Below are 12,341 nucleotides of genomic sequence, written 5' to 3'. Positions count from 1 at the left end.
ATTCTGCTATAGAGATGAGAGAAGGATGAGAGAGGGCGCTATGATATGAAGGTAAGAATGACCCAAGTCCTTCATTCGTACATTAATATAAGATTTAATTAGGATTTATCATTTATACACAAGAATGAGTCCATACATAAGCTTCAATTTCCCATGTCGAACTGAATTTGGCCAAAAATTGGACTTGGGACGTTCTTATATTCAGGTCTTCAATTCCAATTGAGCTTTCATAGGGTATATTTAATAACGATGTTAGCAATCACTGCAGCTTAGAATAACGGCATTTTCGTTGCTGTTGTTGTTGTACGTAATCCGCAAGACTTTTATTTGAATATATTTTACAAACTTTTTCATCAAATCGCATTTTCTTTGAAAAGAGTTTTATAGGAATGTTCAGAAATTATCAATATAATGTGAGAAGTAGAATGTCATTAAGTCCTATCTACTGGCAGCTGTAGTTCGGTCGTATATAAGACTTAGACATAAATTAACTTATTCAGTTGTCTATATACAGTAATCGAGAGAGCTGTTTTTTGTATAGCTATCTCCTCCGAAGCCGTCGGATCGGGGCCGCCCAAACCGGTGCCGTCGGCAGCGGGAGGGTCTCTTCTATTCGGTAGGCCGGGTTTCGGCCGCGCTCCTCCTCCGTGTCGACGTCGAGAGCGGCACAAAAAACAAAAAAGACAAACAACAACATGCAGCGTTTGCGCGCTGGCGCGCTGGACTCCCGCTTCAGTGGCGAAAGCTCTATCATCGTTCTTGGACGCACACACACGCACACGATGTATACGGGTTATATACAGCTCGCGCCAGCTCGCAGGCTCAGGTCGTACACACAGAACTCTATACAATCTGTAGTAGCACAGTGGGCATTCTCGCTGGCCCAACTGATCGTTCGCGGAGACATGATACACGCACCACGGGTACGGGCAATATATCGCGGAGAGTGGTGGTGTGTCCGTGTATGCATTGAGCCTGTCGCTGTGTTGCATTGCATATCATGATGCGTTCTCGGTACACGGGAAGCTACGAAAGCCGTATTTTATTTCGCGAAATTACAGGATCATGTGCAGCTCAGCTACGTTATTTAGTTTACTCTCAAGTCGGGTATCACTGGACTCAGACTGTTTAGCAGTGATGTCGACGGCTAAACATCCACTTAAATTTTGTCCGTGCCTTTCCATATCAGTGCATAGCTGCTGTAAACATGAATATTCATAAGACACGTGCGGACGTAAGGGAAAACCTCGCTTTGCCGACCGCCTATTTTTGAAGTTACAAGTGGAAATTAAATGGGTGGTTCAAAAGTCCGTCAAACCAAGTTTTGGTGATAAAAATAAAAAAGAGGGAGCAAATGAAGACAAAAATATTCTTCTTTTTCCCTTAACGTGGGAAAAAAGAAATATTACAGAAAAAATACGAGGACCCGAGCCCATGGATCCCCATGGATGCCAATACTTATTAAACCTATAATGACCGTCTATTATCTCCCCTCCCAAAATAATATTTATTAAATGATGATACAATAATAGTATTCATATAATAATGATAATAATGACAATGTACAGTCTGAAGCAGATAAACGGGCGAGGATATGTAAACATATTGTCGTTGTGTTTTGTTTTGTTTTTTGTTTAAATGACGTGGTAAAATGAATATTATTCATGACATACGCCGCTTTTCAGCTTTTTCATGAAGAGAAAAGATGTGTGTGCGTTGGGGCCAGATAGGGTTCATGTACTTTTTTTTTCAACGGGCGTCGAGACTGAGGGCGAATGGCATGGGGAAGGGGGAGATATGCAGGGTAAAATGTCAATGGCACCCCCCCCCCCCGTACTTCGACGGGAAGAATCTTTGGTCAAAGAAGACAATCCTCGAATTTCCAGGGGTGCTGCTAAGTTGATCTGTGATAACAGCAAGCGGGCGACTTTAAAGTCCCATTCCATGGACCGGCTCCTCAGCTCAGGTGTTAGGAGGGGATGGCCGTGGGTAGAAGAGGGTGCAAAAGAAGAAAGGAGAAAATAGTAAAGTTCTTTCTTTTTGACTACTAAAAACGCGACAAAAATGATATAAATAAATTCAAAAAAATATGAGGCCCTCAGACCCGTGGATTTCCACGGGTGCTGCTAGTTGTAGTATAATGATAAGAGCTTTTAAGTGTGCCACGGGAAAATACAATTGTTTCCGTCTTGTACATATAGCTCTCACTGTTATGTTCACAATACCATGAGATCATGATTCGGCGAATCACAGTCACAAAATGCGACAATTTGTCAATGGGATAAATGTGATGTATAAAGTGCATTTAGGTAACTGGAAATGCACTATTAATCTATTAATATCTTATTATCATCATTATCATCAGAAATTAAGCCATTGAAATCTAAATGAAAGAAATGAAAAGGGGCTTGTATGCTAGCGTGTTTTTTGTTTTGTTTTGTTTTGTTTTGCTTGTCAGGTGTATAAACCCGGAAGTGGGCCACTATTTCTAATTCTGAACCTCCACAAAAATCCTAGGGCCTTGTAATATTCCACGTTGTATTCTCACCTGACCTTTGATCTTTGCCATTCGATGTGAAGGCTGTACATCGCGCCTTCATAGAATTTACCGTAAAGTGCGGATGTTATCTGCTACTGAGATAACCTGTCATACGTAAGCAATCAAACGATCCACAAGTGATACATCATCAAATGACTTCCTGCAGTCAATCAAAGCTACGCAAAAATTGGTTCTCTTTTACCTTTCATCACTATTTTGTCAATACGTAGTTCACATCTAGTTCCTCTGCACCCTGGCTTCCCACCTTCTTGCTCAACTAGGATTGAAACAAATTCTTCCTTTCAATGAAGCTGTAAGGTCTCATTTGTACAAAGGTTCAAGCAAGTTATGGGTCTTCAATTTACGTCGATGTAGGACAATTTGTCAATCAGTTGCAAGTTATGGGTCTGTATAAGTAAACTTGTCCTTCATACATGAGGAGGACTGTCCTACCTTTGGTCAACCAGTGGGGAACCTCTCGGGTCCTCTCTAAATAGCGAGCTGTAGTTGTTTTGCTGCGTTCTCTCATAGACTGTCATGAAATGTTTTAGCCAGGATCCACATGCTCCATCTTGTCCTGCATGGTGATATCCCATTCGGCATTTTGCTCAGTCGTTTCTTCACCTTGTGTGTATCAATGGAGATGTACTGTTGATTCTCCACATACTTGAATTGTCTCCCTACGTCTGTTAGTCATTCTGCATCCTTACTGTGCTTAAGCGGATTCTCCAAAATCTTACACCAGAAAAATTTGCTGACTCTTGATCTCGTCTTGATGTTCTAACCTCCTACATGTACTACCTGATATCTGATATCTATCTTTATATGATTCGTCTTGAAGAGCTTGTTCTGCTGCACGTTGCTGATATACATGGCTCGACACTAACTTTTTTGTTTGGTGGCCCGATGGGGCCACCAAAATCCTAAATTTCAAATTTTTGGTGGCCCGAGAGAAAAATTTGGTGTCCCGGAAAAAAAACAATAAAAAACATTAAAAGTCCTTTTTTTATTAGTCAAATATTAAAGTTTTATGATAGTAAGAATTAGAAGTTGGACATATCTACTCATAAATAATTTTCAACAAACTTGCAACACTCACTCTCAGGCACTCATTCAGTCCTTTTCATCCATCCTGTAAACAAATCTAACTGCTAATTTCCGGCGCAAAAAGTTACGAATTTATTGATATACTTTTCAAAAAAATTTGCCCTTTTTTGAAATGTGGTGGCCCGACTTTCATTTTTGGTGGCCCCGGGCCACTGGGCCACCGTTAGTGTCGAGCCCTTATATATATATATATATATATATATATATATATATATATATATAGATAGATATAGATATATATATATATATATATATATATATATATATATATATATATATATATATAACGTGAAGCGGGCTTGGCCTCGTACTTGGTGGGTACTGCATCATTGGTATATGTGTGGCGGAAGGAAAACTTGCAGTATGGACGTTGCAGTGATGTTCAGTCTTGCCTTTATTCCCCAAGCTTTCGGCTGTTTCACCAGCCTTTCTCAAGGGCTTGATGAGACATAAACATTAAAAGCAAAATAGCAACCAATTTGCATGCATTTGAACAGAAATAGAAATAGTAATAACAAGAAGCCAATCAAACGGAATGTAGACAGTAAAAAAAAAAAAAAAAAAAAACAAGGCAAAAGAAAATCGAACAAACATGGACAGCAATATTACATTCGCTCCAACGGAAAGGCAGTATTATCACATACCCTTGCAGTGAAAAAAAAAATGAAATTGTAGTAGTAGTTTATTATTGGTAATAGCACCGGTAATGCAGAAACCAACATAAATTAAAGCACATTAGTTACCTTTTAAGGCGTGGGGATTTGCTTGTGTGTGGTGTGGTGTCAGGAGGATGAGTGTGAGGGGTTCGTACATTAATGCGGGGTAGTGAAGTGTGAGGGGTGATGTGGCTTGGGGGTATTTGGGACGATGACACAGTAAAATAGACAGGTGAGGCACAATATGGGTACATGCCTTTGAAAATCATTCGGGCCGTAAACACTTTTATGTGATATAAGTACAAGGTCTTTATAGTGAGTGAAGTGCACCTATATTCTTGACACTAAGTAGGTACTCAATAAACTTCAAAACTGCTCGTATAGGTTCTGGATAGAGATTAAAACAGGACCTATGAAAAATTAAGGATCGGCATTAATTCCATGTGGACGTAAAGTTCGTAGTTTAGATATCCAGTACGATTCTCGTTTGAGTATGATATGGCTTTCCTTCTTTTTGATGAGTTCGTGGCCTGTGATTTGTACATCCTGAACTGAGTGATTTGGTAGGTTAAAATGTAAGGTGTAGGGGAGGAATTTGCGGCTGGAGGTGTTGTGGTTGATAATCTCAGAACGTGTGTTGTTCAGGCGGGTGTACAGGGACGTTTGAGTTTTACCGACATACTGTAGGCCACATTGACAGCATGTGATGAGGTATATTACCCAAGATGATTTGCAGTTTATATGGTCTGTGATGAAGTAGGTTTTCTTTGTTGATGAGCTTGTGAATGTGTGTGTGTCTTGGATGTGCTGGTGCAGGATGCATTTTTTTTTTTGACTTGCATTGGTAGAAACCAGGCGTTGAAGAGCTGATGTCTGTAGGCGTGCTGTGGAACTGTATAGAGGGGTTGGGTGGGGAGGGCTTGGAGAATTGTGTGAGTTAGTGTTTGTTGTGGATTCAGAGCTCTGTAGGGCGTCTTCGTTAATTGCGTCTACACCCTTACGAAAAAGTCCTGTGGTACTCCTGTGGTAATTACCACAGGACGGTACCACAGGACAGTACCACAGGAAAGTACCACAGGACAGTACCACAGGAAAGTACCACAGGAATTGTCCTGTGGTATTTTGGGACATACCACAGGACAGTACCACAGGAATACCTGTGGTATTTTGGGACGTACCACAGGGCAGTACCACAGGAAAGAACCACAGGACCGGTACCACAGGACAGTACCACAGGAATTCCTGTGGTATTTTGGGACGTACCACAGGGCAGTACCACAGGAATTCCTGTGGTATTTTGGGACGTACCACAGGGCAGTACCACAGGACTAGTACCACAGAACAGTACCACAGGAACTGTCCTGTGGTATTTTGGGACAGTACCACAGGACAGTACCACAGGTCGATCATTACCACACAGCATTACCACAGGGCAGTACCACACAGCATTTCCATGGTACCACAGGAGAGTACCACACAGGATAGATCGAAAAAAAAAAAATCTGGGAGACTTTTAGCCACATTTCAAGGAATATTTCTGATAGGTGAGTAATGGATTTTAGGACAAACATGGCCCTACTTAATAACCTGTCCTACTCCTAACATATAACCTCAAACGAGAGTCTAATGGCCAGGTGCCAATCTAGTCCTATAATAGATCTATATAGTCATATTCTATTCCTAGGTAGCCATCGACCCTATCGGTACATATATATATGGCCGTCTATCCGTAAAGCATTAAGGCATGGTTACTAACTCGATTATACTTTATTATCAAGATATGAAATTACACTTTCATAACAATATCTATGATATTGGGAATAACATAACATAATTAGACAATCTTTCATAAAGTTCAAAGTAAGTTCCATCATTAATACTTTGACTTTTTAAGTCATATATGTATTTTCTAAAATCTAGAGTGCTTTTTATGAATATTCATGAGCTATGTAAAAAATTGTACCACAGGAGTACCACAGTAGTACCACAGGAGTACCACAGAAGTCCTTATGAAATTTCTCATGCTTTACATCAGCACTTTCACTAAATAGGTAATACTGTAGGAGTATAGGACAGGATAAGTAATGGCAAATCAATTGTTATAATTCACAGCATAACTCATCTATCAATTAATTGAGGAATATTAATATGTGCTTTTTTGTTTGTATTTTTGTTATAAATTTCAGTTGATTCTGCCTTACAATTTTCCTGTGTGGTACTCCTGTGTGGTACTGCTGTTTGATATTCTCCTGATGTGATAGTCCTCTGGTATAAAATGTTAAGAAAAAAAAAAGAATATCCTGTAGCATTTTTCTGTGGTACTTCTGTGTGGAATAGCACCATATTATGATTTTCCTGTGGGATTTTGGACAGTTCCTGTGGTACTCTCCTGTGGTATACATCGAAAATTACCACAGGAATTCGTGTGGTACTGTCCTGTGGTACGTCCCAAAATACCACAGGACAAGTCATGTGGTACTGTCCTGTGGTACTATCCTGTGGTACTTTCCTGTGGTATTGTCCTGTGGTACTGCCCTGTGGTACTGTCCTGTGGTACGTCCCAAAATACCACAGGACAAGTCGTGTGGTACTGTCCTGTGGTACGTCCCAAAATACCACAGGACAAGTCGTGTGGTACTGTACTGTGGTACTGTCCTGTGGTACTGCCCTGTGGTACGACCCAAAATACCACAGGACAAGTCGTGTGGTACTGTCCTGTGGTACTATCCTGTGGTACTGTCCTGTGGTACGTCCCAAAATACCACAGGACAAATCGTGTGGTACTGTACTGTGGTACTATCCTGTGGTACTGTCCTGTGGTACTATCCTGTGGTACTTTCCTGTGGTACTGTCCTGTGGTACTGCCCTGTGGTATTGTCCTGTGGTACTGTCCTGTGGTACGTCCCAAAATACCACAGGACAAGTCGTGAGGTACTGTCCTGTGGTAATATCCTGTGGTACTGTCCTGTGGTATGTCCCAAAATACCACATGACAATTCCTGTGGTACTGTCCTGTGGTATGTCCCAAAATACCACAGGACAAGTCGTGTGGTACTGTCCTGTGGTACTTTCCTGTGGTACTGCCGTGTGGTACTTTCCTGTGGTACTGCCCTGTGGTACTGTCCTGTGGTACGTCCCAAAATACCACATGACGAGTCGTGTGGTGCTGTCCTGTGGTACTATCCTGTGGTACTTTCCTGTGGTACTGTCCTGTGGTACTATCCTGTGGTACTTTCCTGTGGTACTGTCCTGTGGTACTGCCCTGTGGTACGTCCCAAAATACCACAGGACAAGTCGTGTGGTACTGTCCTGTGGTACTATCCTGTGGTACTTTCCTGTGGTACTGTCCTGTGGTACTGCCCTGTGGTACTGTCCTGTGGTACGTTCCAAAATACCACAGGACAAGTCGTGAGGTACTGTCCTGTGGTACTATCCTGTGGTACTGTCCTGTGGTACGTCCCAAAATACCACAGGACAATTCCTGTGGTACTGTCCTGTGGTACTATCCTGTGGTACTTTCCTGTGGTACTGTCCTGTGGAACTGCCCTGTGGTACTGTCCTGTGGTACGTCCTAAAATACCACAGAACAAGTCGTGTGGCACTGTCCTGTGGTACTATCCTGTGGTACTTTCCTGTTGTACTCTCCTGTGGTACGTCCCAAAATACCACAGGACAATTCATGTGGTACTGTCCTGTGGTACTGTTGTGTGGTATACATCCCAAAATACCACAGGACAATTTGTGTGTATACTGTCTTGTGGTACTGTCCTGTGGAACTTTCCTGTGGTAATGTCCTGTGGTACTGCCCTGTGGTACATCCCAGAGTACCACACGATCCTGTGACACAGTACCACACAGTTCCTGTGTTAACATATATTTGTGTGGTACATTGTGTGGTACCAACCAGTACCACAGGGAGTACCACATGAGCCTGTAAAACAGTACCACACAGTTCCTGTGGTAACATTTATTTATGTGGTACATTGTGTGGTACTGACAAGTACTACAGGGAGTACCCTACAAGCCTGTGGTACAGTACCACACAGTTCCTGTGGTAACATTACAAGTGTGTGGTACATTGTGTGGTACCGACAAGTACCACAGGGAGTACCACAGGACTTTTTTGTTAGGGCAAGCATGGATATTGTTTGTGTTTGTGTATGTTCTTCATGATCTGTGGCTGGAGTGTGTTGTTTGGGTAATTTGGCATTCACAAGCATGTCCCGTAGCGTTCTACTACCTTGGAAGGATGTGATGGGTGGCCTTGGGAAGATATTTCGTAGGGTATCGCACTCGATGATGATGGAGAAATGTTTGTGGATGATGCGTGAGACGTTGGCTGTGGCGGGTGTGTATGTGATAGGGAAGTGTATGTTGTTTGTTGTGGTTCGTTCCTTGTATGAGAGGAGATTTTCCCTAGTGATTTGAGATGCTCGCGAGATTTGTTTGTTTACCATTTTGGTATTGTAATTTTTGTCTTTGAGGTGCATTTTTAGTTGTTCTAGGTGGTGAGAAGTCTTGTCGGGGTCTGAACAGATAAGGCGAATGCGTGTTGCTTGACTATATGGGATGCTGTTGAAGACATGTTTTGGATGACAGGATGAGGGGAGTAGGTAGGCGTGCGTGTTGGTGGGTTTGGTGTGGAGTTGTGTTTGTAAGGTGCCTTCTTCAAGACAGAGGGTGACATCCAAGAAATTGATGTTTGTTTCGGATGAGTCGTTGTTCATTTTCCATCTGTGAAGATGGCTGGATAGCCCATATTCAGCTACACTAAGCTGGTCTTCCATGGGGTCCAGTTGGATGTAGGGTGGGACCACTTCACCGGGTTAGACACCCTGCTCTTTGCGATAAATGAATGAAGCGGGATTTTTTACGTGCATGAGCTGTGACTCTCTCATACACGGGACCTCCATTTTATGTCCAATCCGAGGGACAGAGTGTTTTGCCTCTTGCTAGAGGGGACGGTATGTTTACACACAACATTGCTCAGTCCAGACTCGGGTTCGAACCCGGGCCGCGTGATCGTGAGGCAGACGCGCTACCGACTGAGCCAACTCACCGCCCTGAGTCAAATGTGTATTTGATGGTTGCATGTTTTTGATTCATATCATTTTGAAATTTTGACAGGCTACGTGGGGATCGAACCAATCCAGATGAATTGAATATCATCTACTATATGACGCCGCCATGATTTTTTTCAGCATAGGCATGTGCATCGATTTGAGGATTTCCTCTTCTTTTCCTGCCATGATGAGATTAGCGTAAGAGGGGGCTGCAGGAGTGCCCATAGCTGTGCCCTGGATTTGAAGGTAGTTGGTGCCCTGGAACTGAAAATTGTTGAGGGTCAGAACCAGCTCCAGTAGGCGCATCAGTTGTGGTGTTGGCGGTTGGGGGTGCTCTCGCCGCGAGAGGGCGTTTTGTATTGATTTTAGACCTTCAGCATGGGGTATGTTAGTATAGAGTGATGACACATCGGCTGTAACTAAAATCGTGCGTGATGAGAATGGGGCAGACTCGGCATTGAGCTTTTCAATATGTTGTAGGAAATGAGTAGTGTCTCTGAGATATGACGGGATTTTTTCAACCAGGGGTCGCAAATGGAAGTCTAGGTATTTGGAGATCTGTACTGTGGGACAAGCACAACCGGAGACAATCGGTCTTCCCGGGTTGTTTTCTTTGTGTAGTTTAGGCAGAAGATACAGATTGGGACTAGAGCAGTTTTGGGGTATCAGAGCTTTTTTATGCTCTTTTCTTCGTCCACACATTGCACTGCATCTTTTACTCTGAGGAGATTGTTTTGTGTTTGATCGTGCTCGAGCTCTTTGTAAGTCCCCGTGTCCGACAGCTGTCGGAGACCTTCGTCGACATAGTTTTCGGATGACATAACTACTACTGCCGAGCCTTTGTCGGCTGGCTTGATGACAATTTGATCATTGTTTCTCAGAGCTCTTAAAGCCTTCCGTTTACCTTTGGTCAGATTGTCCGAACACCTACGTGATTCATGTTTTCGGGCGGAGTCCAAAATTTCTCTCTCTACGTTTTCAAAGAACAGACCCAGGCGTGGGTTTTCGGTGTGTGGGGTCCAGAGACTTTTCTTTTTGATTAGCGATTTAAGTCTATCTGTTTCAGGATGGGGGTTGTGCTGACTTTCGGCATCAGTCGTGTTTTGACCAGTTTGATTTTTTCCAGCATAGTATGCTTTCAGACTCATTTTCCTTTTGAGTTCATTTACATCTGCTTGTAAGTGAAGAGTGTCGATAAGGGGAGGGGTGGGACAGAAATTCAACCCTTTGGACAAAAGTGTGACTTCAGAGTGAGAGAGGTTTGTGCACTGGGTTGGGAAGGAGTTAGTTCTTTGTTGGACGTTCTAGCTACGTTTCTAAACGAATTCCGTCGCTTTTTGTAGGCACTTTTGTTGTACCGTCTTACTTTTTCTACAATGTCATTTTTTCTCTGCAAGTGTATGTGATAATACTGCCTTTCCGTTTGAGCGAATGTAATATTGCTGTCCATGTTTGTTCGATTTTCTTTTGCTGTTTGCCTTGTTTTTATTTTTGTTTTGTTGTTTGCCTTATTCTGTTGAAATGTATGCAAAGTGATGTTACTGTCTACATTCCGTTTGATTGGCTTCTTGTTATTACTGTTTATATTTCTGTTCAAATGCATGCAAATTGGTTGCTATTTTGCTTTTATGTTTATGTCTCATCAAGCCCTTGAAAAAGGCTGGTGAAATAGCCGAAAGCTTGGGGAATAAAGGCAATACTGAACATCACTGCAACGTCTATAATGCAAGTTTTCCTTCCGTCACACACACACACACACACACACACACACACATATATATATATATATATATATATATATATATATACATGTATTCATATTGCTTGAGCTCTTCAATAACATTTTCTCTTTTTCTTTTCGCTTGTACCTTTACACAATTTTGGGTAGTGCCCTGATTCTCTTATCCTCTTTTAATTGTATGTGTTTTTATTGTTATGATCATTATTGTTATCATCATTATTACTATTATCATTATTATCACGTTTATCTTCTGGAACCCAATTTCATGATTACGTTGAGGATGAAGAGCCTACGTGCTTGACTTGAACTCTGATACAAATTGATACTCTAGCCATGTCAGCATGAAAAGTATAGTATGGGTAATCAGTAACAATTATACCAGTTATTATTTTACCAGACATACACGCGTTCATACAACAGAAAGATGGGTTGATAAACAGATAGATAGATAGATAGACAGACAAATAGATAGATAGATAGATAGATAGAGCTGAATGGATCTATCGAAGTGGAGATATTTCCATCGTTCAGCACGCTGGACATGCAGGTGAACATACCCGTAGTAAAACTATTATGCACCTGCACTTCTATGCCACCGCCACGGTTTTCTACAAATCATAAGGTAACGGGGAATTCTAACAAACATAGTAAGAAAAAAATATATATAAAGACAGGCTGTAAGGTTCATTGAGTGTTGGGATTTTCTTTTTTCGAGATTAGAATTACATGTGAATATTAGCGAGTTCGCTGGGTGGGTTGTTATGTTGATTGCATATAAATCTAATACATGTACTGTGAAATCAAATGCGAAGATGTGTTGATGTTTTTTACTTTACGCTTAATAAACACAAGATATACACAATGAAAACAACAATACACTCTTCTCTTTCTCTTTCTACGTACATTTCATACTATTTTATTTGGTACTTGCCCGGCTGCCCGTGATACATCGTAAATAAAGATCTATATTTACCGATCCTTTGTTTTAACTCTTAACGTGCCATGGTCGCCGATCGGCGACCATAGTCCTGACTTGCCATGGTCGCCGATCGGCGACTAAGAAGAGCAAGAAAACTCCTGCTCATTAAAATGTTTGTGGTATCATAATTACTTGCACTATGAAACTGCCATTGATATATAATGACAGCAGATAAGTGTATCTATCGTTTGAACTAAATATTTGTGTATGCTTACATAGGATTTTTTAGAGTAAATTCATGATTTTTCGACAAGGT

Source organism: Diadema antillarum, unplaced genomic scaffold (assembly GCF_040938485.1).
Source record: "Diadema antillarum isolate AM-2024a unplaced genomic scaffold, OU_Dant_1.0 seq00002070_RagTag, whole genome shotgun sequence".
NCBI lineage: Eukaryota > Metazoa > Echinodermata > Echinoidea > Diadematoida > Diadematidae > Diadema > Diadema antillarum.
This window is presented reverse-complemented; position numbering follows the sequence as displayed.